Source organism: Caloenas nicobarica, chromosome 1 (assembly GCF_036013445.1).
Source record: "Caloenas nicobarica isolate bCalNic1 chromosome 1, bCalNic1.hap1, whole genome shotgun sequence".
NCBI classification, from domain to species: domain Eukaryota; kingdom Metazoa; phylum Chordata; class Aves; order Columbiformes; family Columbidae; genus Caloenas; species Caloenas nicobarica.
Window position 1 is genome coordinate 118,964,924 of NC_088245.1, and position 24,927 is coordinate 118,989,850.

A 24,927-nucleotide genomic window follows, 5' to 3' on the forward strand; every position below is an offset into this window, starting at 1 on the left:
AAACCTAGGAACCCATCTCCTTCTAGACAGATCACGTGAATTTGGAAAATGCTTTGTGGCAGTTTCCTTACTTGTTAAAACAGGGATGCAAAATAAAAGATAAACAAAAAAGTCTTATCTGTGATCATCTGAGATAAGTGCTGTAAGAAGAAACACACACTTTGCTTTCTGGATGGAAAATTATGCAAAAAAAATGTCAACCCTCAAACATAAGAAACAAAGAGCGTCAACAGGAGATATCTGTCAACATGCAAATGTGCTGTGGCTGAACAAGGAGAAACTTCTGACTGTTGCCAAATGAGGTCTCAGCAAACACTGTATGCATGCCTACAAGCCCCTTTCCAAGTTCAAAGCTTTTCTCTGAAGTACTGCATACTAATGGGGAAGAACTCAAAAGTCTGTCTTTCAAGAAGTGCTGTGCTGCTTTAAATATTAGGTATAAACCACCACCTTCTGCAAAACAGAAGCGATACAATTTATTGTATGACTGCACCACCAGAGATCATCGGCTTCGCTCACTTATGCTTCGTGTTTCTGCTCCAGCATTTGCTACCACACTCCGAACTGCCATGATGGAAAAGCTCAAATAAATACAATCATTAATTACTATGACGATTATTAAATAAATAAGGAAATGAATAACACAGTAAAGCAAAGGCCCCAGATGACACCAGAGCTATCCACATGCTGTAAGAATCACATCTGCAAAACTGACGAGGGACAACAGGAAAGTTTTTGCCTGCAAGTGCTCTACTATATTAAATCCAGAAATTCCTCAGAAGTACATTCACCTACAGATGTACCTCTAAACAGCTTACCAGCAATGGAGGAAGGCTGCTCTAAAAGACAGCTGAGAAGCAGCATACATGCCACTCAGTTGTAACTTTGCAGTCTTCAGCTTTCTTGACAGATCTGTGACAAGTGAGAAAGACCCATCAGCCCACTGTCACCAGACTGATATTTGTCACATAAACAAGGATACCTCCTCTAGACATTTCTTTATAGGAAGTCTATGCTTCCACCAGCAAATTTTCCAGGGTTCAACCCAGAAAGGAATCACAGAATCACAGAATGGTTGGGGTTGGCAGGGACCTCTGGAGATCATCTAGTCCAAACCACCTGCTAAAGCAGGTTCATCTGGAACAGATTGCACAGGAATGTGTCCAGGTGGGTTTTGAATGTCTCCAGAGAAGGAGACTCCACAACCTCTCTGGGCAGCCTGTTCCAGTGCTCTGACACCCTCAAAGTTAAGAAGCTTTTCCTCATATTCAGACGGAATCTCCTGTGCTTCAGTCTGTGCCTGTTGTTCCTCATCCTATTGTTGCGCACCACTGAAAGGAGTCTGGTCCCAACCTCTTGACATGCACCCTTCAGATATTTATAAACATTGATAAGACCCTCCTCAGCCTTGTCTTCTCCATGGAGGTGGAGGCCATGTGGAGGGGGAGGGAAAGTGAAAGCCACTGTTCTGGACTGTCTGGGTTTGCAAGATATCCATCACAGGGGAAACAAGGGAGAAAAGTAAAATTACTAAAGCCAGAAGTGGTAGGTGTTCTGCTGGGTCACTGACTGTCAGCAGCTTAAGATAAAACCACATTGTCTGCAGTCAGAAAGGAATCATAAGTGAAAAACGTGGCTCAGAAAACCAACAGGTACGCAAACCAAACAGCTCCTCAGTCAGTTCACACCAGCTAATTAGCAGCCTGAGTTGCACCAGGGAGCTTGATCCTGCTGATCCTGAAGGAAGAGGAGGAGGAGGGTGTTCAGTGCAATGCTGCTTCGTACACTGTGGTGTGCAGTCTGCTATTCACAACCCAAAGGGTTAAACAGTACAGCAGAGCGGAGGCCCACATCATCTTCGTTTTTCCTCGTACGGGATCCAATTTTTATCCTCTTCCCTGTCATATCAGCTGCCATTAGCAGCGTGTTCCTACCTGAACACAAAGGCTATACTTATTTTGGATTATTTCACTGACAAATATTTCACAGGCTTTTATCAGTCTGAATTCATAATTATCCTTGTGGTCAGATCTCCTTTTGCATGTACACAAAAGCAGGTATCTTTCTAAACAGGCAGGGCAGACTATCAAGCAGACTGGTAGCAGAAACAAATACATGCCCGACAAAGCTTTTTGTTCTGTGTTTTCAGATAAGATCACACCAGCCTCTTCTGGCCTGAATATCAATACTGGCAGCACACAGTCGTTTCAGTGTAGACTGAAAAACCCACCCCAAACACCACCACCACCCAACCTGCTCTCCTATACAAATTCGAAGATCACATTTTGAACACAAAGATGAACTGCGTGAGCATGAACGTGTGCTTTTGCACATGGTAAAATCTTTATAAATTAGAACCAGAGCACTTTATAAATATAGTATCCCACTCATTCAAAAACATTAACTTAGAAAGTCTGTATGCTGTTATAGTTCAGGCTGTTGCTGGCCATTCAGTCACGAACTGAAGGGCAGCCGTTCTGCAAACAGCCCATCTGTTAAAAAATCCACTTGTGAGAAAGATCTGAAAAGAAATATCTAAAGCTCTCTCCAGTTTTTAAGGTCTTACATCTCCTTGTACCTTGGCATTGTATTGCTAAATAAGCCTCTTGTAGTATATATAGTTGATTCAAATGATTCTGAATTCTGCAGAGCACGGGACCCTTCTATGCTAACACACGCTTTGAAAGACGCAGTCAAGAAAGATCAGAAACCCAGGACTGGTTAGCGTTGTTGCAATTCAGTTTTACGTGTTGAGCTTCTTCTGAACAGTAGCCTTTTAAAGCAATGTTGGAGAGGGAGGTGACCTAAATATCCTTTTACTGAAGGCTACAGGAATCCTTGAAATGACTAGCTCACAAGAAATGCATGCCTGCCTTGCACCAGCAAGATTCAGACAGCTACTTTGCATGAGGGCTGCTCCATTACTGACAAAAACAGCAAGGGAGTTTTTACAGATGCTCTCTGCTCTTTTTATCATTGTCTCACGTAAACTAGCTCTGACGGGACCTAGACAGAAGGACATCAGAATAATTCTGACAGTGTGAGTACTTTCTCAGTACTACAGGTGCCACAGTACTGGTATTAATCTGACTGTAGGAGATTTCTCAGTGACCTAACATGAGCCCGGTGGGCAGCTGCCTGCCTGGAAATTTCTACATCTGTCTACATTCCACTGCATCATTTCCACTTCTGTCAGAGACACACAAGATCACTGGAGCAGAGATTGTTTTCTGTTACCTGGCACAGTTATAAAGCAGCAAAAGAAACGTGAAATGTGAAATTATAGCATAAAAGCAGGCACCCATTTCTCTTGGAGCTCGCAGTGTTTCAGAATAGTTGGACTGCCAAGTCAAAAATTGCTTCCCATAATTTGAAAAATTAGAGGCTAATTAATAAACAGAGGTGTTTATTGTACCAAAGCCTCATATTCAATACAGCCGGTGTGCCACACTCTAATTCTGGATGGAGCTGCTAGCTTGGCACTGCTTTTCCAAAGCTCCTCGGTCAGGCAGAGTAGTGGTTTGAGAAGCAGCATTTCTGCTCTTATGATTCATTTTTATCTGCCAGAATAACCCTTCGTTCATCAGCAATTATATGCCAAAAAAATCAGATGTTCAAGGATATTAAGAACTGCCTGCAGTTCGATGCAATGTGTTAATATAGAACACATTTATAGACAATAAGTCTAGCAAACCAGGCTAGCTTTGTTTAAAATAAACAAGCAGACTGGTCTAATTATCAGAACTAATCTAAAATAATGAATATTTCTCTAATTGAGACATATAACAAGAACCTTGGTGCTATTTACTCCACAATGTATAATTGCTTCCTGAGTCTGCAGTCTGTGCTGTTCATTTTCGAGCCCATTAAATGTGGATAATACTTCTTTTGATTCATTCTATTTAAACTCCTTTTACCTTTACTATAACCAGCCAGATATTGGAAATACCTGTAATAATTTTAAAACTTCACTGCATTTATTAGAAGTACCTCCAGGCAACTGGGAGCTTATCCCATGCCTGGCTTGACCAACTGCTCACAAGTTCGTACTTCCAGGCACTGCTAGAGGCTCACTCTTCAATGATACTTAAGGTCAGCACGGCCTGAGGTTTGCTTGTATAACTCATTTTGCAGTTATTACTCATCCTAGATCTGCACCAACAAGATATATCTTAAGCTAAACTGTTATTTTTTAAAAATTTTGTTTAGAGTTTTTTAGGAAATAGGTAATTTTGGTAGACTTGCTTATGGAACAGTTAACCTAGCAAAGCTGAGAAATTGGCACAGAGGGACAAACAGCTTTAAAACAGCAGCACCTGCAACTGCGCTCTAAGTTTATATTACTAAATATCCCAGCACTACCCTGGCCCACAGTCATAAACAGTGGAGATGTTTTCCTTCTGGGGCACACAATGACAATAACAAGTGACATTGCTATACCTTCAGTACAGGAAAAAAAACCAACAACCACCAAAAAAGGAGATGCTTAGGGCTTCTGCTGCCATCTTGCAATACAGATCCAAAATACCCAGATGATTTGTTACTCAACAAGGCAAAAGCTCACAAAGCCAGGACAGGAGCACCTGCCCTGACAGCTGTCCAGAAGGGACCTGCAAAATGAGACACGGCAGCCAGGCCCTGTGGTGCGGGTGAGCGGCCCACACGCGTGGCCGGCCACTGTTCACCCAACCAGCTTGGACATGTACACCAGTCCTCCACCACAGTACGGGACCAGCAGCTGTATCACCAGCTCACATCACACCGAGCTTCCTTCTCTGTTGTTCTCCTCACACCGCAGCAAGAGCAAGGCTTGTTCTGTTTTCAGAGGGCTGTCCCTTGTTTGCCAGCCATTTTCAATCACAAATGTATTTGGTTGTTTGATCTCCAACTCTTTGGTCTCAGGCCAAGCCTCTCCTGTGCATCAGGCTACTTGTCCCATTAAATATGAGCACCGCAACCAAGGTAGAAGGTAGACTCTCTTAAGAGGGAGAAACAGGCACACAGATTGGACAAATGAACCCTTGATACAAAACTGGCCTTGCTGGTAGCAATCATTGACTCATAGGATTGTTTGGTTTGGAAGGGACCTTAAAGATCATCTAGTTCCAATTCTTTACCATGGGCAGGGACACCTTCCACCAGAACAGGTTGCTCAAAGCCCCACAGTGAGAACTTCACTGGACTGCCACGACTTCTCAAATATGATGGATAGTGGCTTAGCAACTTCATCTGCCAGTTCCCTCAGGACCTGTGGGTGTATCTCATCAGGTCCTATGGACTCATGCACCTTCAGGTTCCCTAGATAGTGTCAAACCTGGTTTTCTCCTACACTGGGTAGTTCTTCATTCTCCCAGTCCCTGCCTTCTGCAACTTGGGATGTATGGCTAGAGCTCTTGTTGGTGAAGACTGACACAAGAAAAGTAATTAAGTACCTCAGCCTTCTCCATATCCCAGGTAACCAGGTCTCCCATTTCCTTCTGGAGAGAGCCCACATTTTCCCTAGTCTTCCTTTTATCACCAATGTACCTACAGAAGCTTTTCTTGTTGCCCTTGACATCCCTGGCCAGATTTAATTCTATCAGGGCTTTAGCTTTCCTAACCTGATCTGTGGCTGTTTGGACAATTTCTCTGTATTCCAGCAAAGCACCTCTCCCTGTTGGCTCCTCTATCACTTAGAGAAGGAAGTTATCACCAACAGATTCCAGGAACCTCCTGCGTTGCTTATGCCCTGCTGCATTGTCCCTCCAACAAAGGATAACATTATTATTCCAACAAGGTATAACAATGTCGTCCTGAAACACACGCTGCAACAGCATTCATCTTCCCATCTGTATTTTCTGCTGCTTTGGAAAATCCTGTCAAAAGTCCTGAATGCATGGCCGTCAAAACTTAAAAAACTCTGTGAAAACGATTGCTCTCAAAGCAACACTGAGATTTTCAAAACAATTATAAAAATGAGTAAATGCCATTACAGCTCCTTTTAAAGCACTTTTAGTTTGGATTATTTTTTCTTCTCAAAATAAACATCCCTATGAGACCCGGTTTATTAGTCCTTGGTCCTTGATTTCCACCAGCTGACCCCCACCATCTTAAAGTGGTTGTTGTGCTGGCCCAGAGCAGTGACCACCCTGGGAGGGCTGAACAGTGCTGGGTCCCAGGCACAAGCACAGCCAGCATCATCCCGCACGGCTGCTCTTTCCCTAAGCTTTCCGGGGAGGAAAGCTTATTGGGGCACAGTCTGACTGCTTCCAAAGATCAAGAGGACCGAGTGCTTCACAAAGCACAGTTCACAGAATGGTTGAGGTTGGAAGTGACCTCCGGAGATCATCTAGTCCAACCCACCTGCTAAAGCAGGTTCACCCAGAGCAGATCGCACAGGAATGTGTCCAGAGAAGGAGACTCCACAACCTCTCTGGGCACCAGTGCTCTGGCACCCTCAAAGTAAAGAAGTTTTGCCTCATATACAGATGAAAACTCCTGTGCTTCAATCTGTGCTCATTGCCCCTCATCCCATCATTGGGCACCACTGAAAGGAGTTTGGTCCTACCCTCTTGACATCCACCCTTCAGATATTTATAAACATTGATAAGATCCCCTTTCAGCCTTCTCTTCTCCAGGCTCAGCACACCCAGCTCTCTCAGTCTCTCTTCATAAGAAAGATGCTCCAGATCCTTTAATCATCCTTGTAGCCTGCTGCTGGACTCCCTCCAGTAATTCCTCGTCCTTCTTAAACTGGGGAGCCCAGAACTGGACACAGTGCTTCCAGATGCGGCCTCACCAGAGCAGAGCAGAGGGGGAGGACAACCTCCCTCGACCTGCTGGTCACACTCTTCTTAATGCACCTCAGGATACCATTGGCCTTCTTGGCCACAAGGGCACATTGTTGACTCATGGTCAACCTGTTGTGGACCAAAACTCCCAGATCCTTCTCCACAGTACTGCTTTCCAGCACTTCTTCCAAATAAAAGTCACAACAAGGAGAGCTGATCTGGTGCCCGCCTGTTATGGACAGGCTCAGTAGTTAGATGAGATACACTGAAGTGAGGGACAAGAGTTCAGAGCAGCATTTCCCACCTTGCAGAAGAGTGTTCCATACTATAACACATCTAACACGACCAGACCTTCGAGTGTTTCTTGACTACCAAGGAAAACTAGTCCTTTCTCATTTTCATAGTGTCCCAACTCAGTGTGCTATTAAGACCAGACAGAAGAGAACATTACTTCTGCATGTTGTGCAAAATTGACTCTTAGCTTAAAAACCACACTGCACCAGACTAACAGTAGGGATCATATCTCTGGTAGCTGCTTTTCAGAACATCAGTCTGCCAGTGAAGAGGCTTCTGTCTTATGGGCTTTGAAATAGACCATTACCATATCCTCCAGATTAGTAAATTAAATACGAAAGCAGAGAATGTAACTGGTTTTCCAATGTACTTTACATTTCTCCTTGCTTGAACTATAGAACACTCTTGAAATTGTAACTTTGACTGCTTTTGAAACCTGCTTTTTGGTCTAGCCTGCTGGATCTCTATGTCCACAAGTGCTTTGCAAAGATGATTTTTTTTTTCTCTTTGTAACCTCCAACTAAGTTTATATGAAAATTGAATCTTCCAACAATTGTTACAAATGTTAACACTGGCATGTCTGACAAAAATAAATCCCCTCTTGAAGGCACACAGTAAGGACAGTATCAGCAGATGATACCTACAGGGCTTCTTGCCTATGCACAAACCCCAACAAGAGGGGGTGGCTGCTATAGCAAATGCTACCATAATTTGGCCTCCCCATAATTCAGTCCCTCACCTCCTTGACTGTGTGCCTGTTGGTACCAGTTTTGCTTTGGTTCATGAAATGGTGATTTGTTCTGCAGAAGAAGCATCTGCTGGGATGCTGAAAAGCTCTGAGTACAATTTCTCTAATCCATATTAATATCTATTGACCCACTCAGGATTTTATCCGAATAATCAAGAAGGTGAAGGCTTAAGGAATTATTCATGAGACTATTCAACCCATGCAGCTTCCAGCATGGCCATCCACTTCATTCAGAACATTTCATTTCCAGATTCTTCTTCCTTTTGCAGGTTCTAGCAACCTGAGATAAGACACCAGGCCTGCACTACATTAGGGGCACAGGCACCAGGCCTGGCAGCCTGTAGGGTACAAGAAGCCCAAATTCTCTCTTCTCCAAACAGAAGTGGAGCTTGAAAATTCAAGACCTGTGCACAATTCATAAAATCCTGCCCCCCAAGCATATTTTAGCTTCTCAGTAACACATTGATGGCCTTTTCAGCACTGAAACACAAAGAAGAAAAGCAAAAATTGCAGCCATGTCAGATGAAAAATACACTATAGAAAAGCAAGCACATAAAAACAGGCTTTCATGTATTTCTGGGGCATTGCTCTTATGGCTGATGGCAATGGCCCCAGGCAAAAGCATTTTGCAGAACCGGTTTTGAAATTAGCTGGTCACCATGACACTGTAATGAGCCTACTTCCATTAATCAACCTACTGGGTCTCCCTGCACCCATCAAAGCTGCAGAGGGTCAGCATTTACCAAATTCAGCTGCAGTAACTAATTTTTAGGGGTAAAATTTTGATCCAAAAATATTTGGGGCTCACAGAAAGTGGTTAATTTGCCCACCTAATGTTATCCAGGATAAATGCTTTAACTGCCTCTGTAGTAGGAAAATGTGCATCTTCGAAATGGATGTAGCTTTGCATGGGGTCAGAACGCATGCCCTGAGCACAGACTGTGGCTGTTCCAGTATGTACTACCATGTGAATCAGGGCTCTGAGAAATCTCTCACAGTTTCTTGGGAGACTACTTGCCCTATAATAGACCTTGAAATGTTATAGAATACTGAAGCAACACACTGGGTCTTTGCAAAAATCATCAAGATTAAATTAATTTCCTATTAAAAAAGCTTCTAATAGCCCATGAAGGGGCAGGGTTATCAGAGATCATCATTAAAATGTCAACATCTGACACTAGCCACTCTGGGGTCTTAAGAGCCTGTCCTGGAATAACCATGTCCTATTGCTATGTCTGCAGGTTCTCATCAGCTTTCCAGGCTGCTGTCACTGTTTGTATGAGAGACTACAAAAAGAAGGAAGTTTACTGCTGTAACATTTCCGTATCTGGTTACCAGACAAAATTTAAAGATGCTTGGATTAAAGGCAGCCTAAGATGACGCCAGAGTCAGCACTCAAGAGATTTCTAAGAACTGTGTAAAAGAGGTCCTCAAAGCACTATAAGGCCACAGTTCCCATTCTATATTCAAGGGGGGAGGTGATAGTTAAGTATTTCTAGAGTTTTCTGGAGGTTTATTTGTGGTTAAGCCTTTACTGCAATGATTAACAACAGATATAGCATACCTGAGAGAGCAGGAGCAAACACTACAGCAAGCAACAAGCTGAAGCGCTGGTTTCGTCCCTAAATTCAAATTCTCAGAGTGGGAGACTTCTGACACCTCTTCCAGCAATTCATAGAGATCTATGAAAAGAACAGGATTTGCACCCCTTTTTATTAAAATAAAGCATCTTATTGCTACAGACAAAACGCAAATACAGAAATGTGGGGGAAGATTTCTTTCTTACCACCACTGGGGACCACTTCTGGCACCTGGCAACACTCAGAGTAACAGGAGAATCTTCATCTCCTCCCTCCAGGGAAGTACCTCTGCTTATGTTTCAAGAGATTTGCTTTCTCATTTGCCTATAAGCAAAAAAGACATTTCTTCAATGAATGAGGGTTAAAATATTTTGGTTAGAAGCAAAACACAATGCAAACAACATGCAGTTGCCAACCCAGGTCACAAATTCTTTAACTCAAACTCCTCTTATTAAAATTACACAACTTTCTCTATTCTTTGGGGAAAAAACCTACTTAGTTCTTCTTCCCATGTACTAATACTACACTCTGCTCGACAGGTACCATCTACTATTCCTTTCAGAGGGCCTGATATGTATCTGTGAAATTAAAGCAAGTGTTCTCAACTTATATTTAGTAGTGAAATTACAGCTTCTATTCAGAATGAAGAAAGGGCCTGCATACTCAAGAACTAGCTTACTTCTCCTAGCATAACAAAAGGTATTTCTTTTACCTACGAACCTTGTCTTGATAGAAGTTATTGAAAATGAAGCAGAAGCAATTATCCATTCTCAAAACACGCACTTAATCCCCATATTTTATTAAGAGCAGTTTTTATGAACCTGAAGCAATTAAGTTAATCATTATTTAATTTTAGATTACTGAACTGGAGATTTACTTCAGACACAAGCTCACTTTCCACATAATTTAGTTTCAGTAATTAGAGATGTACTTCACCCGGAGGTGGCTTGTTTAAAGCGTGTTATCTAATTCCACAAGCCTTATGCCATTAAAGTTTCATGCAGAAAACTACAAACCACATCTCAAAAAAAAAAAAACCACCCACCCCCAACGAAACTCATTTACCAGGCTGCAAATCTGATTTTCCTTAAAAATTAAAAACTGAAGAAAAAATATTCTTCAAACATCCACCCAACAAGTCAGATGTATCACAAAAGCTTTTCTTTAACCCATCACTATCTCTAGTAAAGTTTAAAGCTGTAAGAACAATTCTCTTCTCACACAAATCACTTCATTTGCAACTGATTTTAATGAGGATGTAAGGTCTACAATAAAATGTATGTGTCTATTAAGATGCCCAGTAGGTACCTGTCACGAGATGTAACCAGCACTGAATCATTCAGACACTTAAAAGACTTCTGTGACAGTGCGTTCAGAGGAACAGAAATAAAGACCAGGCACATAGGTTCATACTGAATGTATTTACCCTGGATACCATACCATCCGAAAACAGCTCAATTCCAACCTACTTCGAACAAATTTGTGTAAACATGTTGTTGAAACCAAACCATACTAGGAAATGCCAGTTAGCGACTACCCACCTAGCTCAGCTTTATGTCTGTATACATTACTAGCTGCCAGTTCACCTGGGCTGGGACATTGCCCAAGGCCAGTTTTATGTCGAAATACATCTGCTGTTTTTTGGAACAAAGGGTATCCTTCTTCTACTGCTGCCACGTTAGAGAAGGAAAACAGATGACCAGGCAAGCATGTTTAAAACATGTACCACTGTCTGCAACACTTTATCTTCAAAATTGTCCAACGAAAACAACACACAATTTTCAACACTCAATTAAAAGTCAGCTATATTCAAACCATTAGAGAATACCTCTAGAAATGCAGAAGACGCAGATTCATTTAAAGACTTCAGTGCCATACTTTTATGATCAGATTTGACTTGTCACATAGAAGAAAGGCTACAGAACTACCAAAAGCATGTAAGATTTCAGCAAAGACTGACAAAGGAGAATAAGGATGTGAAGCTACAAAGAGAGCAGGACACAACAGGTTTGCTGTAGGGAGTTTACTCAAAATAAATATGTCTCAGCTAGCTGGATTTTCAGCAAACATTATTTAATATCTGTACGTGTGGTGTCACATTAAACATGCAAAGTTGGAGACCAGTAAAGGAACTGTTACACAGTAAAAGATCCTGCCCAAAAGAGATGGTGACAGACAGCACAGGAAGAAAAAGCTGCAGACACCTTGGAAGTTACTAATGGAAACGTTAAATAAAAGCCGACAATCAGTCTTCAGTATCACCTCACAAGGGGAAGATGTCATCATTCTCTTTGTGGTGGGTGATTGTTTGTTTGGGTTTTTTTGTTTCGTTGGTTGTTTTGGGTTTTTTTAAATTATTGAAACTACTGAATCTATTTTCTGGTCACTTTTCTTCCTCGCCATGGAAAGTACAGATATCTTTGAATCTCCTGATTACTTGCTTGACCCACAGCTCAGTCAGTTCCTTAAAGACCATTTTCCACATGATAATCTCCTGATGTTCTGATGTTGATGAAGGAATGGCAGTCAAAAAAAAAAAAAAAAAAAGGTTTGATAATATGTTTTTAATCACAACTTTATTCCTAAATGGCAAAACTGGTTTCATGGCAAACCTCTCTCAATGTCTTATGGAATCATACAGATATTAACAGAACAATTTCAGGAAATTACTTCCTGCCACCACCATCCTACTACTGTGACCATCATCTCTCAGAACACTGCCCCTAAAAATTAAATGCTACCCTAATGATAACTGGAAATGATTGAAAGTGCTTGCAGAAAAAGAGGTCTTCACTCATAGTAGGAAAAAATAGGGACAATGTCAACAAAATATGAAGGGTTTACACAGACAGTCAGAAGTGTTCCACCTCCTCTCCCTCATAATGCAGAACTGACCTGCAAACATTCTTGCCGTGGCTGTTGGAGGTGGTGTAAGTAGACTGAAAAGAGAGGAACTGGAATTACTAATGAAATGGAAATTAGGAGGATATGACAGAGTCATTGTGTTGACTGTAAATCCTTTTGTAAGGCACCCATTATAAGCCAGACTACTGACCTAGATGGATCAGTGAGAGACTCCCTTTTCAAGATGGAAATTAGATTTCTGCAGTGAACAAAGCATTTAATTTTCCATTGCAACTTGCAACCAAACCCTTCAGTTTTGAGGTTCTCTCTCTAAGATGGGGAACAGATAAACAAGAATGAAGCAGATTAATGTATCTGTGGTCTCATGACTGCAAAGTTTTCTGTTCACTCATTGAGAGAGAGCTTGAGCACCACCAGACCAGTTAAATGTATCCCTCTCCATAACCTTCTGTGGAGCCACTGTTCTGATGGATAAACATCCTCCAGCAGGTTCAGCTGTGGCAACCTAAAACATTACTGCCCTCTCTTGTCCATCCCAGCCTTCTGCTAGGGATCACTCATTCATAGCTGGAACACCTTCATAGCCTGCACCTTTGTTGCTACAATTCACACCTCAATATGTAAGTTTAAACCCCTGATGAAGGTGAGTTCTTGTCATGACCTTTTTTTTTTTTCCCCCCCAAGGCAGAAAACTCCACAAGGATTTTCCAGCTGTGAACTGCTGGGGCTGAAGCACCTGCACATGGTCCTTTCTGCAGTGCCAATGGCTGGTAACACCTGGAGGAGCATGGAATGTCTGAGATCATTGCAGCAAGATTTGGTAGACAATCCTGATCCAAGTCGAAGTGGTCGAATTATTCCTGGTTAAAGAGGTTACAATCTTTCTGATATTGAGAACAGAAACAGGTTAAGTCCTCAGCAAGTTAACTCAGATGTCTGTACAGCATTGTAGTGCTTAGTTGGAAAGCTTTCATCTTACTCCTAGCTTCAAATGTAACATACAGGAAAGGAAGCCATGGCCATATGAAATGACATGAGCTGGGAAAGCCACAGCTGCCTCAAAAAACTAGGGCAGAATATCTATGAACTGAGTTAAGGGTGCCCTGTCCTGGGCAATGTTACCCCAGTTACAGCCCAGACAGGTTTACTCCCAAGAAATTTAATAATTTATCTGCAATTTCTTAGAGACTAGTTATGTCTGAGGTTTTGCCATGACCTTCCCCTAATTAAAGGCCTAGACATATTAAAAATTTTAAAAAAAGACAAAACACAACAACAAATAAAAAAAACCCACACTACCACCCACATACACACAAAAAAATCAAAACACAAAAATCCCCCACAAAAACCACACGGCATAAGAGAGGAAGTGTAAGAAGAGAATTTGAATGGGCTCAGCAAGGTTTCCAGATTTCCTGCTGTTTAGGAGTGCCTGGGTTTGGTTGGGTTTATTAATGAAATTTAAATTGTGAATAAATCTTGAATGTTGATGCAAGCTCATCCGTGCTTTATAAAAGAATTGCCTGAACTGGCTTCTGAGAAGAAGCAGGCTCTGAAAAAGGAATTAAATTACTTTTCTAAATGGCAATTAATTGTTAACAGTGTTTTCTCATCACAATATATAACACAAATCTGTCATGTTCAGAATAATTTCAGTGATTTTTTTCTTTTAAACACTGGAATATTCTTTTGCTCAGAATATGCCCATTATAGAAAACGTTAATGGTAATAGAAGAACAGTTCTGCCTAACACAGAGCTACATAAAGAACTGCCTTAACAGAAACAAGGATAGTTAGGTGCTATATTCAGCTCCTAAATAACATAGAGAGAGAGCAGCTGTGGAGCAGCACAGAAAACACACACAAGAATGTTCTGCAGGGTAATGGATAAGCTTAATTTCCTAATTTCCCTTTTTCTTTCACAAGTCTTCAAAAAAAAAAAAAAAAGACAACCCAAACCAGTTGCAAACACCCTCTGCTGATTTCTTCTGACCTTTCACTGTTCCTTTCACTATAGGGTGCCCCTCCAGCGTCTTCATTTTGTGCCCTGTCCCAAACGCTGGGGCTGAGGGTCCCCGCACTGCACCCTAGAGGAAGCCTCTTGTCTTCAGCTGAGTTTGCACAACCTTTTCTCCCACTGCTCTGACATAATCTTTGGTGTGCAACAGATTTATAGATAACTCTTAGAGCTGTAGGATCTTTAAGTGGCCTTCAGTCAGGAAAAAATAATAATCCCAAAACACAGTTCTTCATAATTATCCACTAACGAGAAGAAATTGATCATTAACTTTCATGCTCTGATCTTCCACATGCAGACTTTCCAGGTATTCCAAATTAATAATTTTATTATGAATTCACTGATAAAGTTAATAGGAATGAGTTACCCTCATGGGATCTGAGAATTGCAGCTTGTGTTCAGCAGAAATACCTTTCCTTTACAGGCTTCAAATTTGTAAGGTTCCAAACCAAAAAATATTTATATGGAGTATTAGTCACACCAGGGTTAAAACCCCCAGCAACCTGTGTGTGCCCAGGACACCAGACTCACATCATCTCCTTGAGCTCATCCATACAACCCCCTTTGCTGTCCACGTGAAGTCCCTTTCAGCAAGAGGCTGCCACCAGGGCCATGAGTCACGCAAGCTTGCCAAAAAATATTCTCCAACACTGTCCTTCATCTGCCTCACCGTTGCCCACCTCATCCTCTGCCTCCATGCTGGACATCCTTCAAGCTCCCAAGCTGCTTGCAAAGCACCTACTGCTATCGGTAGCACCACCAAACCCCAGGAGATGGCCACATCCAACCACTGGGAACAAACCTGCGTGGCAGCTTTTGTAGCCAAGAGATCCACCTACTCAGTTATTTTACTCCCCCTGGTTATACTAAACTAACTAAACGTATTTCTGTTCATTCACTATTCATAATTCAAATACAAGTGAAATTAAAAGGATATAGTTAAGATCTTTAACAAACGTAAATAACATTTCAGAAATAAAGTCTACCATAGAGCACTTGAGCTAATTAAAAAATTACTCCTCACCCAAACCCCTTAGCATTCTGCATTAAGTAAAAGCCTTCTAAAGAAAGCTTTAAAATTATGAACTGCTAAAAGTAAGACCTGAACAGGCAATGGTGAAACTAGCTGCATTTGTTATATCTCATTCAGTAGCACAAATAAGGAAAGAACAGTTAAATACACCTGTATCCTGAAAAAAAAATATTCACAGAATGGTTTGGGTTGGAAGGGACCTTAAAGGTCATCTAGTCCAACCTCCTTGTCACGGACAGGGACATCTTCCACCAGAAAAGGTTGCTCAAAGCCCCATCCAACCTGGCCTTGAATGCATCCACAGCTTCTCTGGGCAGCCTGTTCCAGTGCCTCACCACCCTCATGGTGAAGAATTCCTTCCTTATATCTAATCTAAATCTATGCTCTTTCACTTTGACGCTATTACCCCTTGTCCTATCACTACATGCCCTTGTAAAAAGTCCTTCTCCAGCTTTCTTATAGGTCCCCTTAAGGTACTGGAAGGCTGCTATAAGGCCTCCCTGGAGCCTCCTCTTCTCCAACAACCCCTCCTCTTCTCTGAACAACCTCAACTCCCTCTGACTGTCTTCATACGAGAGGTGTTCCAGCCCTCCCATCACCCTCACAGCCCTCCTCTGGACTCCCTCCAACAAGTCCATGACCTTCTTATGTTTGGGGCCCCAGAGCTGGAGGCAGGACTCCAGGTGGGCTCTCACCAGAGCAGCGGTGCAGAATCACCTCCCTTGACCTGCTGGTCACACTCCTTTTGATGTAGCCCAAGATACAGTTGGCTTTCTGGGCTGCAAGTGCATATTGCTGGGTCATGTTGAGCTTCTCATCAACCAACATCCCCAAGTCCTTCTCCTCAGGGCTGCTCTCAACGCCTTCTCTGCCCAGCCTGTATTTGTGCTTGGGATTGCCCCAACCCATGTGCAGGACCTTGCACTTGGCCTTGTTGAACCTCATGAGGTTCACAGGCCCACCTCTCAAGACTGTCTAGGTGCCTCTGGATGGGATCCCTTCCCTCCAGTGTGTCAACCACCCCACACAGCTTGATGTTGTCAGCAAACTTGCTGAGGATGCGCTCAATCCCACTGCCTATGTTGCCAAAGATATTAAACAGCTCCAGTCCCAATACTGACCTCTGAGGAACGCCACTCATCCCTGGTCTCCACTTGGACAATGAGCCATTGATTGCAACTCTTTGAGTGTGACCATCCAGCCAATTCCTTATCCACTGAGTGGTGCATCTGTCAAATCCACGTCTCTCCAATTTAGACAGAGTGCAGGACTGTGTTGAATGCTTTGCCCAAGTCCAGATAGATGACCTCAGTTGCTCTTCCCTTATCCATCAACGCTGTAGCTCTGTTACAGAAGGTCAGCAGACTTGTTCAGGCACGATTTGCCCTTTGTGAAGCCATGCTGTGTGTCAGTAATCACTTCCTTATTTTCCATGTGCCTTCGCATAGTTTCCTGGAGGATCTGCTCCGTGATCTTGCTGGGCACAGACGTGAGACTGACTGGCTTGTAGTTCCCCAGTCTTTCTTTTTTTCCCTTTTTAAAAATGGGAGTTATGTTTATATTCCTCTTTGTTATGAGTGAAGCCATTTTGCAGTGAAAGAGGGGATGAAATAGATCTTTACGATCTCCAAAAAGTTACGGATACGCATACTCCTACTAGGCATACTCCTTTCCAAGAAACAGTGGCTAACAATAAAATAATAAAAATATTAATCTTCAACAGAGCTAACAGATGCAGAGAAAGCCTAGCTTATCTTCTGCAGGAAAACCTGTGCACTGGATCTTCTAACTAATGTCTTTTTTCCTTGTTTACACAGGGAAAGATTTTTAATACCATCTTAACAGCATTTTTAATTGACCAGAAATATACATAAATAATAGATTTCCAGAAGCCTAATGAATCTTGAGCTAACTGTAATATAAAATAACAATGTAATTCCTTAGAAGATGCATTACCTTTACATAGTCCTAGCTTGGTCTTGGTCAAACACAGCAAGAGAGTAAATTGCTACATTAGAGGTTAAAAGCAGAGAAGAAACAAACAAACAAAACCAAACGAAAGAAAATAAAAACCAAACACCACAAAAAACAAGTCTAACAGAAGAGCACACGACTGAGGAGAAAGAAAAGACTTGCGATCCCAGGGTGAAACAGCATGGGTGTTTTATTAATCTTGCAGGAGTCCTGCCAACAACTCTGCCAAGGGGCTGTCCACACTCCTCCCCATAGCTGCGGCCACTTCACCTGCAACAGGCGCAGAAAACCTCACCAGACTGCTCTTGCTCACGCCAGCCCCGGGGCTGGCACGGGCGGCAGCAGGGCCCCAGCTCACCTCTGGCCAGCGTGACTGAAGCAGGTGCCGGCTATTTTTATGTCCAAACTGTGATTTACATCTGACCTGTTATTAAGTTCAAAGAGAGAAGCAGCCGCAGCAATGCCACTGGGAAGGCAATGTGATGTGTTCCCAGCTCACCGGTGGAGAAGGGGAAGCTACGGCTGGGGATGGGGGATGTGATCGTGGCCCCAAAATGCCTGGTGGGCTGCAGAAATGTGCTGCAGGAGTGGTCTGCTCCAACTGCCATAAACTAGCAGCTGCCTGATGCTGTATAACCTGCCAGATGCCAAAAAGCCCTGACCCCTTTCCTCCCCATGCATCACATAATCCACTTCTGACAGCGCCCGACAGTGGGTATCATGCATTTGCTTGGGCTGATCTCCCTGATTCTGGATACTGAAACGTGTGCACAGTTTGTAAATAAGGGAGTGTGGGACTGAATTAATAAATTTCAGAGTTCTACGTGACAGAGTACTGAAGTTATAATCTAATCTTAAACTGATTTAAATGTGTTAACTGATTCATCAGTTCATTCTCATGCCACAAATCTCGAAGGACTATTTGGAATGTGATCAAGTGCCCAACTATGCACAAGGAATCATGTCCACAGCATATCATCTGCAAATGGAGAATGACTTCAAAATCAATTTCAAGTAAATCTTCTGCCTGGAAATCTCAGCTTCTAAGATTAGAGATCTTTTGGAAGATCATTCATTCCTTCATCTCACACTTAAAAGGATGACAGAATTACTAGATCCTGAACTGAAACAGAAGCCATTCAGTAAAAGCAGCTTTCTTATCAAGGGACCACCTTTTCAGTGAGATCCATCACATATCTTAGGGTTTGATTGAAGTATTTAGTATCTTTTTTCTTTTTCCATGAACACAAGAGCTGAGCAATCTTCTAATCTCTGAGGTTGCAAATGCCCAGCTTCTACAGCTGCAGTAATTAAACCAACCTCTCATGCCATTACCCACATCAAGTCTCTTCCTCAGCATCTGCTCTATTCCCACATTGCACTCTTAAATCAAACCAAGATAAGCTATTTTCTAAGATCAGCTGACTTGTCTCTCCCTCAAAATCACTGTGGCCAAAATGATTCTGAGGAGATATGAAGCATCTTGCTAAGTATCCCAAAAGGTCTCTTTTAAAGAAAAAAAGAAAAAAAAAAGCACAGACGTCAATGCAAGTGGTTATTTTTAGCACCTGAGTTGTTCTATATTTATTCCTCTATCTAAAAAAAACAAAAAGCATGATCTCTGATGAAGCATTACCAGAAAATATATTCTACTAAGAAGTCTGTTTTACAAATCTTAGCTACACGAGCACTGCAACGAGTACGTCAGACCACCAATTCAACCATACGAGTCTAAGGGTTAAGAGCATACACAGAATTATTTCTCCTTGGTTTCAGAGAGCTACTTTAAAAACAAACAAAACAACCCAGAAAGCAAAATCCTCAGCATAATCTTTTTGTCATTCTGCTTAGATGCAACACTTCAGCCTTATGCTTATGAAGTGCCACCTTGAAGTATTTCTAATTTTCTAACCCCAAAAAAGCTCAAGACACCTTGTGGGTTAGCTGTTAAAAAGAAAACAAACCCCCCACTCCCAAATCCAGGACACACCTTCAACAAAACCTCAGGTCAGCAGCAAGTGCAGCAGCTCAGGTCATATATTCAGGCAACAAAAGACTACTTATCTCTTTCTTATTTTGTTTCCTTACAGCTGTCATCTTCTTCCCCTGAAGACCTCTGCCCTGTTATCTCCAATGTGTTTTAAGTCCCCCAACAGCCTGGTGCCTCTGACCTTAAAACAAATAATCAAAGATTTCTTTTCAAGGGCGGGATATGGGTTATCAAAGTTATGGTTTATGTGTGCGGGAAGAGATACTTCAGATAGACAGGAAAAGCACAACTGTGTCAACGAAGCTTCTCCTAGTTGCAGTAAACTTTCATTAAAAGAGGAAGAGAAAATAAAGTCATTTAAGACAGGGTCTTACATCCAGAAAAACTGAAAGATAACTTGTATATCTGAAAGTCCTGCTCTAGAAAGATACCTGTTAATCTACCCACAGTTATTTTAGATTGTTGAGTTATGCTAGATCTCTTAATGCACTCATCAAAATAAAAGCGGGGGGAGGGAAATGGGAAGATACTGGTTAAATACTTGCCCATATATAAATTTTAAATTCCTCGCTTCTCTGACCTTGGAGAACTCTGTCTTTCTTCCAGGCATTCCCAAGCTAAAAGACAGACGTCTCATCACTCAGCCATATACTCCAAGTATTCTTCCAACTAGCATTACTCACACATTGACAGCTCTCCAATCCCAGGGCAAACAACAGACAGTTAAGGGACTCCAGAGTATGAAACTAGACCAGAAACATCTTTGCACATACTATGATAGCAAATCACAGAATCCCAGAATGGTTGGGGTTGGAAGGCACCTCTGGAGATCATCTAGTCCAATCCACCTGCTAAAGCAGGTTCACCTAGAGCAGGTTGCACAGGAATGTGTCCAGGTAGGTTTTGAATGTCTCCAGAGAAGGAGACTCCACAGCCTCCCTGGGCAGCCTGTTCCAGGGCTCTGGCACCCTCAGCATAAAGATGTTTTTCCTCATACTCAGACGGAACCTCCTGCGCTTCAGTGTGTGCCCGTTGCCTCTCCTCCTATCGTTGGGCATCACTGAAAGGAGTCTGGTCCCACCCTCTTGACACCCATCCATTGATAAGATCCCCTCTCAGCCTTCTCTTCTCCAGGCTCAACACACCCAGCTCTCTCAGTCTCTCCTCATAAGAAAGGTGCTCCACACCCCTAATCATCCTCATAGCCTGCCGCTGGACTCCCTGCAGTAACTCCTTGTCCTTAAACTGGGGAGCCCAGAACTGCATGCAATACTCCAGATGCGGCCTCACCAGGGCAGAGCAGAGGGGGAGGACGACCTTCTTTGACCTGCTGGTCACACTCTTCTTAATGCACCCCAGGACACCATTGGCCTTCTTGGCCACAAGGGCACATTGTTGACTCATGGTCAACCTGTTGTCCACCAGAACTCCCAGGTCCTTCTCTGCAGTGCTGCCTTCCAGCAGGTTCACCCCTAACCTGTACTGGTGCCTGGGGTTATTCCTCCCTATGTGCAGGACCCTACACTTGCCCTTGATGAACTTCATCAGGTTCTTCTCTGCCCAGTGCTCCAGCCTGTCCAGGTCTCGCTAAATGGCAGCACAGCCTTCTGGTGTGTCGGCCCTTCCTCCCAGTTTGGTATCATCAGCAAACTTGCTGAGGGTGCACTCAGTCTCTTTATCCAGGTCATTGATGAACAGGTTGAACAGGATCAGACCTAATACTGACCCCTGGGGAACCCCACTAACTACAGGCTTCCTTCAAATAAGTTTGGCCAGTGGCAGGTTTTTACTACTTTCATACGCTGTAAATCACCTGAGTCTGCAACTTACCATATGGTAAAGTTATGGATTCTCAAAAAATTATAGGCCTTTCCAAGTTAAAAATATACATGCCTCAATTACCTCAATCTCAGACTGACCCTTGTATGTTTGTCTTTGAAGACCTTGCACTACACTGCTATTGCACTATGGAAGCCAGCAAGACTTAAATTCACACAATTTAAAATGAGCTGCTCTGAAAGCTTTTAACAGAGCATACTCACTTAACTCCCCTATCCAGTTTTGAACTATTTTTCTACTGATAAAAATGTTCCCATCCAGCTGTGGTTTCATTTTAGTCTTCTGTAAAAAAGCTAAAGACAGGAAAATAGCTGGCTTAAATTCAAGATTTCTTCTTCTTATAGCCACACAAAATTCAAAAAATAAGGAAATTTTCCTGTTGCCAGCTCCTCCTCTACTACCAAAAAGTAGTTTATTTATCATTGTAAAGTACCCCAAAGCAAGGGAACAGAAACAAGCAAAACCTTAGAAAGACAGAAATTAAATGCTGCATATCCTCTCTGTTTATCAAAAACAAACCAAAAAATACATACAAATCAGGGTTTGCTTAAGAGAAGTGGATCTGTGGGAGAAGGGACAGCATATCCAATTTATTCTTATTTCCTGGATTAAAAGCCATTCAGCTCACAATTTGTTTCAGATAATTTGTCTACCTCTTGTGAATTGGATAACTCCTTTTTCAAAATGGATTAAATTCCAGAATAAACATGTCAAGAAAAGTTTGTCCAGAAACACACACTGTGTATGAACTAGGTTTGGCCTCTGGCAGTCTTCCCTTCTGCTGTATATGCCCAAATAGTTGTTTTGTGGCTTTTGTTAGTACTTGGGCGTCAAACTGACCACATATAATCTGTGCACGTAAATGCCAATATGCAGCCAGGTATAACCTATCTGTAATTACAGACACAGCATTGCTCACATCTCCTCCTCAACGCTGGAGATGTCCGACTGGTTCCTTAACACGGGCCACAAACACAAGATCACAAGGACACATCCAAACAAACAACTTGGGAGGTCACTCCCAGGACAGCCATGCTGCAACCAAGAGCACATGAGCTACAAAAAATAGCTTCTTTCAGAGGAATTAAGACTGCAACAAGACCTCCAGCACCTGCGTCTACTAAGAGAAGCTGGAAAAAGCAACAAGGGAAGTCCTGCAAGAACACTACTGAGCCCTACCCATAGCCAGCAGGCTGCATTGATCTACAATAGTACATTAATACACAGCACCAGTCTGCTTTTGAAGGAAATGCCCTATTGCTTCTGCAACTTGGACCACAGAGTGATTTTGGTGTGCACAAGTCAGATTCTCTTTAGATGAAACCAAATCAGAAGATCCACCTGGTGTGTCACTCTAAACCCTGCTGGTGACACAAGTTGGGGCCAGGGTCATCACACAGGAGATACTGGAACACAACACAGTCCCTATGCCTCCTGCTCCCAGACCCTGCTTGTAAGTGCTATGAGGGAACATCGATGTGCAGGAAACGGACATTTCCCTTTGTCCATTCTCCCCCATGGCCAATGGCAGCAACTTCCTGCATTAACTCATCTGTTTCCAACCCCGGTAAGTGCATTGCTTTTCTATACCCGTTGCTAGGGAAGAAGGATGTGTGCATATGAGTCCTCACGCTGAATTACAGCACACTCACTGATCTTGAGTCTGCAGAGAGCCAAACATCAGCAGCCTGACCAGGAAGGCTGTCATGCCTTTAAAAGCAATTCCACAAGGGCAGAAGATTGCTGGTGCTCATAGCATGGTAAGCGGCTGAACTATAATAGAAAGCATCTCTCTGCTCCTTGCCCTGTACAAGTGCCTTGCTCAGTCCTGCTGACCAAGCACACCTGCACACAGCATGTTCTAACACAGACCACAAAGGCCCTGACTATGTCCCCCTCATTATCCAGCGGGATACAACTCCAGAACCACACAGGCCTAGGTCATCCCTTGATCCAGGTGGGCTGTTGTGTGGCATAGAGCAGATTCACAACAGTTACTGATGGGGTGCCCTCAAAGGCCACCAGGTAGTCCCAACTAGCTCTCCCTTCAGCACGGGCCAGCAAAATAAAACAAACAAAAAAAACCCCATGCACCCAAGGGATCAACGTTTTTGCAGGAGCTCTCTTCCCTCCTTTCCTCTCTCTGCTTCTCCCCCCTGCTCCTGCCATGCTTTTTTGTCTTCCCTTGCTGCAAATTTGAGCAGGTTCCAGGACAGATTCTTGCACTACAGCACTGGCCATAGCGAAGAGGTAATTACCACGTACGGTAGGATATCCTATTCAGAGCTCAACTTCACCTTTCCCTTACAGGAGGAGCAAAAATAGGTCTATCAGTTTATACTACCTTCTATCTTCTTCTGCTGTTCCCACTATGCTATGCTGTCTTTACAAACTTGGGGAAACTAGTCAGAGCCCTGCATTATATCCATACAGGAAGAACCAGTTTGTTTTTCTCTCCTCCGCAAGGTCCTCTGATGCAGAGGGGGTCTCAGAGGCAAGGACAGCCCCTGTCACAAGGCAGAAACCTGGACATGAAGACAACCCAAAGAGTTGAAGGCCCAGCAAAAACATTGTCAAGACTAATCAAAAGGGACAAAAAGGAGTGGTTGATTTGAGTGCCACCAAGAACAGAACACACACACATGTGCATGCATAAGCATGCAAAAATGGGGAGGGCAGGTTAAGCAGATCCAGAGTCCATCAGGAATCTCTTGCTTTTTATTCAGCACAGACATGTTGTAAGTCTGACTAATAAGTCACGGCATGTAGTTTCATTCCCCCGTTCCACTCTGTCTGCTCCCGGCCACTGATCACAGTGGTTTTCCTCTGTAATAAATGTCCTAGGTGAGTGCCATGCTGGGTACTCCAACTTTCTGAAGCAGATGTGGGAAGCGGAAATTACAGCCTCAGAAAAGGTTCACCCACATCCTCAGTCAGTGTCCAGAGCTGCCACCTGTGACTCAGAAGGCACTGGATATTTTTGTTTCTCACCTTTTGTGCAGGAAGAACCAGGCAGCATGTTACACCTCAGTAAGGTAAGATATGAGGCCGTGGTGGGAAACTCCCTTCCATGCTCTGAAACTGGCAGGACTAACACAGGACTGCCCCCACTGTTTACTTAACAGCAGTCTTGGGCCAGGCACCAGGCTAGAATCAATACTGCTCACACTGCCTGGGGATCCACAGAGGGCCAAAGGCCCAGGTTACCTTGTTGATAAGTTCCACTACATGGAGGTAAAAGGTTTGGAAGAGAGCCTTGGAAAACCTGGTCATAACTACACCCACACCAAACTTGATCACCCCACATCTGCTCACCACTAGTGGCAGGAACTGAGAGTTATGATACTTTACAGATGACAGTCACTCTTTTGCACAAGGTCTGGACTGCTAACACTTAATTCGGTGACAGCAGAGATGCCATACTATCTGATGGCAGAAGGCCTTGACTGTGACTCTCCACACATAGAAGCTGTGCCCACTGCTGGTCATCTTGCGTCTTAAGAGCAACCGCATCCTACCAGACCGAGCTTCTCCACCAGGTCCAGAGAAAAAGCAGCTGCAAAACTTCAGAGAAAGCTCTTACTTCTGACTTCTTCCCCAAACAACAGGATGGCTAGTGGGAGTCTGGTCAGTTGGGTGTGCTCCTGGAGCAGCTGATGGTGAAAACCACCCATCTTCCTTGACACCACTCATCTCAAGAGTCAGGAAGGGATCCAGGCAGTAGGTTGCACAGGTCACCCAAGTGAGCAGAAAGAGAAATAAAGCTTTTTCCCCCAAGAGGCTTATACAGACACTATTGACAGGGCAATAACATGCT

General features: G+C 43.1%; 1 protein-coding gene across 5 annotated transcripts in view; it reads right to left on the bottom strand.

The window, feature by feature from the left end:
* Positions 1–24,927, bottom strand: part of AGPAT3 (1-acylglycerol-3-phosphate O-acyltransferase 3) — a 98,435-nt gene that overhangs the window by 46,239 nt on the left and 27,269 nt on the right. For 2 of the 5 annotated variants that reach the window (XM_065633236.1, XM_065633253.1), the window contains 2 exons: positions 9,599–9,716; positions 9,377–9,494 (listed from right to left, as the gene is read on the bottom strand). The gene's annotated coding sequence lies outside the window, so the exon portion shown is untranslated. Of the gene's footprint in view, positions 1–9,376; positions 9,521–9,598; positions 9,717–16,428; positions 16,731–24,927 lie in introns of those variants that run through there. The other 3 variants (XM_065633261.1, XM_065633243.1, XM_065633271.1) reach the window with 3 other exon arrangements.